The sequence below is a fragment of the Phalangium opilio genome, unplaced genomic scaffold (assembly GCF_054372755.1).
Source record: "Phalangium opilio isolate 3A_F unplaced genomic scaffold, DU_Popi_V2 ptg000101l_1, whole genome shotgun sequence".
NCBI classification, from domain to species: domain Eukaryota; kingdom Metazoa; phylum Arthropoda; class Arachnida; order Opiliones; family Phalangiidae; genus Phalangium; species Phalangium opilio.
Window position 1 is genome coordinate 10,647,559 of NW_028324204.1, and position 7,794 is coordinate 10,655,352.

Sequence of the window (7,794 nt, forward strand, 5' to 3'; positions counted from 1 at the left end):
CCGTGGCGCAATGGTTAGCGCGTTCGGCTGTTAAGCAATAGGTTGGTGGTTCGAGCCCATCCGGGAGCGGTGTTGTGAGGTCTCAGATGTGACGTAAAAAGTCAAGGTTTTTACACAATACCTGACGAGCATTTAAATTTTGGGCTTCCTTGGCGCAATGGTTAGCGCGTTCGGCTGTTAACCAATAGGTTGGTGGTTCGACCCCATCCGGGAGCGGTGTTGTGAGGTCTCAGACGTGACGTAAAAAGTCAAGTTTTTTGCACAATACCTGACGAGCATTTAGGTTTTGGGCTTCCGTGGCGCAATGGTTAGCGCGTTCGGCTGTTAAGCAATAGGTTGGTGGTTCGAGCCCATCCGGGAGCGGTGTTGTGAGGTCTCAGATGTGACGTAAAAAGTCAAGGTTTTTACACAATACCTGACGAGCATTTAAATTTTGGGCTTCCTTGGCGCAATGGTTAGCGCGTTCGGCTGTTAACCAATAGGTTGGTGGTTCGAGCCCATCCGGGAGCGGTGTTGTGAGGTCTCAGATGTGACGTAAAAAGTCAAGGTTTTCCACAATACCTGACAACCATTTAATTTCTGAGCTTCCGTGGCTCAATGGTTAGCGCGTTCGGCTGTTAACCAATAGGTTGGTGGTTCGACCCCATCCGGGAGCGGTGTTGTGAGGTCTCAGATGTGACGTAAAAAGTCAAGGTTTTTACATAATACCTGACGAGCATTTAACTTTTGGGCTTCCGTGGCGCAATGGTTAGCGCGTTCGGCTGTTAACCAATAGGTTGGTGGTTCGAGCCCATCCGGGAGCGGTGTTGTGAGGTCTCAGATGTGACGTAAAAAGTCAAGGTTTTTACACAATACCTAACGAGCATTTAACTTTTGGGCTTCCGTGGCGCAATGGTTAGCGCGTTCGGCTGTTAACCAATAGGTTGGTGGTTCGAGCCCATCCGGGAGCGGTGTTGTGAGGTCTCAGATGTGACGTAAAAAGTCAAGGTTTTTACACAATACCTGACGAGCATTTAATTTTTGGGATTCCGTGGCGCAATGGTTAGCGCGTTCAGCTGTTAATCGAAAGGTTGGTGGTTCGAGCCCACCCGGGAGAGGTGTTGTGGGGTCTCAAATGTAACGTAGAAAGCCAAAGTTTTTCCACAACACCTGACAACCATTAAATTTCTGAGCTTCCGTGGCTCAATGGTTAGCGCGTTCGGCTGTTAACCAATAGGTTGGTGGTTCGAGCCCATCCGGGAGCGGTGTTGTGAGGTCTCAGATGTGACGTAAAAAGTCAAGGTTTTTACACAATACCTGACGAGCACTTAACTTTTGGGCTTCCGTGGCGCAATGGTTAGCGCGTTCGGCTGTTAACCAATAGGTTGGTGGTTCGAGCCCATCCGGGAGCGGTGTTGTGAGGTCTCAGATGTGACGTAAGAAGTCAAGGTTTTTACACAATACCTGACGAGTATTTAACTTTTGGGCTTCCGTGGCGCAATGGTTAGCGCGTTCGGCTGTTAACCAATAGGTTGGTGGTTCGACCCCATCCGGGAGCGGTGTTGTGAGGTCTCAGATGTGACGTAAAAAGTCAAGGTTTTTACATAATACCTGACGAGCATTTAACTTTTGGGCTTCCGTGGCGCAATGGTTAGCGCGTTCGGCTGTTAACCAATAGGTTGGTGGTTCGAGCCCATCCGGGAGCGGTGTTGTGAGGTCTCAGATGTGACGTAAAAAGTCAAGGTTTTTACACAATACCTAACGAGCATTTAACTTTTGGGCTTCCGTGGCGCAATGGTTAGCGCGTTCGGCTGTTAACCAATAGGTTGGTGGTTCGAGCCCATCCGGGAGCGGTGTTGTGAGGTCTCAGATGTGACGTAAAAAGTCAAGGTTTTTACACAATACCTGACGAGCATTTAATTTTTGGGATTCCGTGGCGCAATGGTTAGCGCGTTCAGCTGTTAATCGAAAGGTTGGTGGTTCGAGCCCACCCGGGAGAGGTGTTGTGGGGTCTCAAATGTAACGTAGAAAGCCAAAGTTTTTCCACAACACCTGACAACCATTAAATTTCTGAGCTTCCGTGGCTCAATGGTTAGCGCGATCGGCTGTTAACCAATAGGTTGGTGGTTCGAGCCCATCCGGGAGCGGTGTTGTGAGGTCTCAGATGTGACGTAAAAAGTCAAGGTTTTTACACAATACCTGACGAGCACTTAACTTTTGGGCTTCCGTGGCGCAATGGTTAGCGCGTTCGGCTGTTAACCAATAGGTTGGTGGTTCGAGCCCATCCGGGAGCGGTGTTGTGAGGTCTCAGATGTGACGTAAGAAGTCAAGGTTTTTACACAATACCTGACGAGTATTTAATTTTTGGGCTTCCGTGGCGCAATGGTTAGCGCGTTCGGCTGTTAACCAATAGGTTGGTGGTTCGACCCCATCCGGGAGCGGTGTTGTGAGGTCTCAGATGTGACGTAAAAAGTCAAGTTTTTTGCACAATACCTGACGAGCATTTAGGTTTTGGGCTTCCGTGGCGCAATGGTTAGCGCGTTCGGCTGTTAAGCAATAGGTTGGTGGTTCGAGCCCATCCGGGAGCGGTGTTGTGAGGTCTCAGATGTGACGTAAAAAGTCAAGGTTTTTACACAATACCTGACGAGCATTTAAATTTTGGGCTTCCTTGGCGCAATGGTTAGCGCGTTCGGCTGTTAACCAATAGGTTGGTGGTTCGACCCCATCCGGGAGCGGTGTTGTGAGGTCTCAGATGTGACGTAAAAAGTCAAGTTTTTTGCACAATACCTGACGAGCATTTAGGTTTTGGGCTTCCGTGGCGCAATGGTTAGCGCGTTCGGCTGTTAAGCAATAGGTTGGTGGTTCGAGCCCATCCGGGAGCGGTGTTGTGAGGTCTCAGATGTGACGTAAAAAGTCAAGGTTTTTACACAATACCTGACGAGCATTTAAATTTTGGGCTTCCTTGGCGCAATGGTTAGCGCGTTCGGCTGTTAACCAATAGGTTGGTGGTTCGAGCCCATCCGGGAGCGGTGTTGTGAGGTCTCAGATGTGACGTAAAAAGTCAAGTTTTTTACACAATACCTGACGAGCACTAAACTTTTGGGCTTCCGTGGCGCAATGGTTAGCGCGTTCGGCTGTTAACCAATAGGTTGGTGGTTCGAGCCCGTCCGGGAGCGGTGTTGTGTGATCTCAAATGTAACGTAGAAAGCCAAAGTTTTTCCACAATACCTGACGACCATTTAATTTTTGGGCTTCCGTGGCGCAATGGTTAGCACGTTCGGCTTTTAACCAATAGATTGGTGGTTCGAGCCCATCCGGGAGCGGTGTTGTGAGGTCTCAGATGTGACGTAAAAAGATGTGACGTAAAAAGTCAAGGTTTTCCACAATACCTGACAACCATTTAATTTCTGAGCTTCCGTGGCTCAATGGTTAGCGCGTTCGGCTGTTAACCAATAGGTTGGTGGTTCGACCCCATCCGGGAGCGGTGTTGTGAGGTCTCAGATGTGACGTAAAAAGTCAAGGTTTTTACATAATACCTGACGAGCATTTAACTTTTGGGCTTCCGTGGCGCAATGGTTAGCGCGTTCGGCTGTTAACCAATAGGTTGGTGGTTCGAGCCCATCCGGGAGCGGTGTTGTGAGGTCTCAGATGTGACGTAAAAAGTCAAGGTTTTTACACAATACCTGACGAGCATTTAATTTTTGGGATTCCGTGGCGCAATGGTTAGCGCGTTCAGCTGTTAATCGAAAGGTTGGTGGTTCGAGCCCACCCGGGAGAGGTGTTGTGGGGTCTCAAATGTAACGTAGAAAGCCAAAGTTTTTCCACAACACCTGACAACCATTAAATTTCTGAGCTTCCGTGGCTCAATGGTTAGCGCGTTCGGCTGTTAACCAATAGGTTGGTGGTTCGAGCCCATCCGGGAGCGGTGTTGTGAGGTCTCAGATGTGACGTAAAAAGTCAAGGTTTTTACACAATACCTGACGAGCACTTAACTTTTGGGCTTCCGTGGCGCAATGGTTAGCGCGTTCGGCTGTTAACCAATAGGTTGGTGGTTCGAGCCCATCCGGGAGCGGTGTTGTGAGGTCTCAGATGTGACGTAAGAAGTCAAGTTTTTTGCACAATACCTGACGAGCATTTAGGTTTTGGGCTTCCGTGGCGCAATGGTTAGCGCGTTCGGCTGTTAAGCAATAGGTTGGTGGTTCGAGCCCATCCGGGAGCGGTGTTGTGAGGTCTCAGATGTGACGTAAAAAGTCAAGGTTTTTACACAATACCTGACGAGCATTTAAATTTTGGGCTTCCTTGGCGCAATGGTTAGCGCGTTCGGCTGTTAACCAATAGGTTGGTGGTTCGACCCCATCCGGGAGCGGTGTTGTGAGGTCTCAGATGTGACGTAAAAAGTCAAGTTTTTTGCACAATACCTGACGAGCATTTAGGTTTTGGGCTTCCGTGGCGCAATGGTTAGCGCGTTCGGCTGTTAAGCAATAGGTTGGTGGTTCGAGCCCATCCGGGAGCGGTGTTGTGAGGTCTCAGATGTGACGTAAAAAGTCAAGGTTTTTACACAATACCTGACGAGCATTTAAATTTTGGGCTTCCTTGGCGCAATGGTTAGCGCGTTCGGCTGTTAACCAATAGGTTGGTGGTTCGAGCCCATCCGGGAGCGGTGTTGTGAGGTCTCAGATGTGACGTAAAAAGTCAAGTTTTTTACACAATACCTGACGAGCACTAAACTTTTGGGCTTCCGTGGCGCAATGATTAGCGCGTTCGGCTGTTAACCAATAGGTTGGTGGTTCGAGCCCGTCCGGGAGCGGTGTTGTGTGATCTCAAATGTAACGTAGAAAGCCAAAGTTTTTCCACAATACCTGACGACCATTTAATTTTTGGGCTTCCGTGGCGCAATGGTTAGCACGTTCGGCTTTTAACCAATAGATTGGTGGTTCGAGCCCATCCGGGAGCGGTGTTGTGAGGTCTCAGATGTGACGTAAAAAGATGTGACGTAAAAAGTCAAGGTTTTCCACAATACCTGACAACCATTTAATTTCTGAGCTTCCGTGGCTCAATGGTTAGCGCGTTCGGCTGTTAACCAATAGGTTGGTGGTTCGACCCCATCCGGGAGCGGTGTTGTGAGGTCTCAGATGTGACGTAAAAAGTCAAGGTTTTTACATAATACCTGACGAGCATTTAACTTTTGGGCTTCCGTGGCGCAAAGGTTAGCGCGTTCGGCTGTTAACCAATAGGTTGGTGGTTCGAGCCCATCCGGGAGCGGTGTTGTGAGGTCTCAGATGTGACGTAAAAAGTCAAGGTTTTTACACAATACCTAACGAGCATTTAACTTTTGGGCTTCCGTGGCGCAATGTTTAGCGCGTTCGGCTGTTAATCGAAAGGTTGGTGGTTCGAGCCCACCCGGGAGAGGTGTTGTGGGGTCTCAAATGTAACGTAGAAAGCCAAAGTTTTTCCACAACACCTGACAACCATTAAATTTCTGAGCTTCCGTGGCTCAATGGTTAGCGCGTTCGGCTGTTAACCAATAGGTTGGTGGTTCGAGCCCATCCGGGAGCGGTGTTGTGAGGTCTCAGATGTGACGTAAAAAGTCAAGGTTTTTACACAATACCTGACGAGCACTTAACTTTTGGGCTTCCGTGGCGCAATGGTTAGCGCGATCGGCTGTTAACCAATAGGTTGGTGGTTCGAGCCCATCCGGGAGCGGTGTTGTGAGGTCTCAGATGTGACGTAAGAAGTCAAGGTTTTTACACAATACCTGACGAGTATTTAACTTTTGGGCTTCCGTGGCGCAATGGTTAGCGCGTTCGGCTGTTAACCAATAGGTTGGTGGTTCGACCCCATCCGGGAGCGGTGTTGTGAGGTCTCAGATGTGACGTAAAAAATCAAGTTTTTTGCACAATACCTGACGAGCATTTAGGTTTTGGGCTTCCGTGGCGCAATGGTTAGCGCGTTCGGCTGTTAAGCAATAGGTTGGTGGTTCGAGCCCATCCGGGAGCGGTGTTGTGAGGTCTCAGATGTGACGTAAAAAGTCAAGGTTTTTACACAATACCTGACGAGCATTTAAATTTTGGGCTTCCTTGGCGCAATGGTTAGCGCGTTCGGCTGTTAACCAATAGGTTGGTGGTTCGAGCCCACCCGGGAGCGGTGTTGTGTGATCTCAAATGTAACGTAGAAAGCCAATGTTTTTCCACAATACCTGACGACCATTTAATTTTTGGGCTTCCGTGGCGCAATGGTTAGCACGTTCGGCTGTTAACCAATAGGTTGGTGGTTCGAGCTCATCCGGGAGCGGTGTTGTGAGGTCTCAGATGTGACGTAAAAAGTCAAGGTTTTCCACAATACCTGACAACCATTTAATTGCTGAGCTTCCGTGGCTCAATGGTTAGCGCGTTCGGCTGTTAACCAAAAGGTTGGTGGTTCGAGCCCACCCGGGAGCGGTGTTGTGGGATCTGAAATGTAACGTAGAAAGCCAAAGTTTTTGCACAATAAATGACGACCATTTAATTTTTGGGCTTCCGTGGCGCAATGGTTAGCGCGTTCGGCTGTTAACCCATAGGGTGGTGGTTCGACCCCATCCGGGAGCGGTGTTGTGAGGTCTCAGATGTGACGTAAAAAACAAGGTTTTTACACAATACCTGACGAGCATTTAACTTTTGGGCTTCCGTGGCGCAATGGTTAGCGCGTTCGGCTGTTAACCAATAGGTTGGTGGTTCGAGCCCATCCGGGAGCGGTGTTGTGAGGTCTCAGATGTGACGTAAAAAGTCAAGGTTTTTACACAATACCTGACGAGCATTTAACTTTTGGGCTTCCGTGGCGCAATGGTTAGCGCGTTCGGCTGTTAACCAATAGGTTGGTGGTTCGAGACCATCCGGGAGCGGTGTTGTGGGATCTCAAATGTAACGTAGAAAGCCAAAGTTTTTGCACAATAAATGACGACCATTTAATTTTTGGGCTTCCGTGGCGCAATGGTTAGCGCGTTCGGCTGTTAACCAGTAGGTTGGTGGTTCGACCCCATCCGGGAGCGGTGTTGTGAGGTCTCAGATGTGACGTAAAAAGTCAAGGTTTTTACACAATACCTGACGAGCATTTAACTTTTGGGCTTCCGTGGCGCAATGGTTAGCGCGTTCGGCTGGTAACCAATAGGTTGGTGGTTCGAGCCCATCCGGGAGCGGTGTTGTGAGGTCTCAGATGTGACGTAAAAAGTCAAGTTTTTTGCACAATACCTGACGAGCATTTAGGTTTTGGGCTTCCGTGGCGCAATGGTTAGCGCGTTCGGCTGTTAAGCAATAGGTTGGTGGTTCGAGCCCATCCGGGAGCGGTGTTGTGAGGTCTCAGATGTGACGTAAAAAGTCAAGGTTTTTACACAATACCTGACGAGCATTTAAATTTTGGGCTTCCTTGGCGCAATGGTTAGCGCGTTCGGCTGTTAACCAATAGGTTGGTGGTTCGAGCCCATCCGGGAGCGGTGTTGTGAGGTCTCAGATGTGACGTAAAAAGTCAAGTTTTTTACACAATACCTGACGAGCACTAAACTTTTGGGCTTCCGTGGCGCAATGGTTAGCGCGTTCGGCTGTTAACCAATAGGTTGGTGGTTCGAGCCTATCCGGGAGCGGTGTTGTGTGATCTCAAATGTAACGTAGAAAGCCAAAGTTTTTCCACAATACCTGACGACCATTTAATTTTTGGGCTTCCGTGGCGCAATGGTTAGCACGTTCGGCTTTTAACCAATAGATTGGTGGTTCGAGCCCATCCGGGAGCGGTGTTGTGAGGTCTCAGATGTGACGTAAAAAGTCAAGGTTTTCCACAATACCTGAC

The 7,794-nt window shown here is 49.0% G+C and overlaps 1 non-coding gene across 1 annotated transcript; it reads left to right on the forward strand.

The window, feature by feature from the left end:
- The first annotated feature begins 7,077 nt into the window (after positions 1–7,077).
- TRNAT-GGU (transfer RNA threonine (anticodon GGU)) lies at positions 7,078–7,150 on the forward strand. Its single transcript has one exon. It is a non-coding gene; the product is annotated as a tRNA-Thr (tRNA).
- The last annotated feature ends 644 nt before the right edge of the window (positions 7,151–7,794 follow it).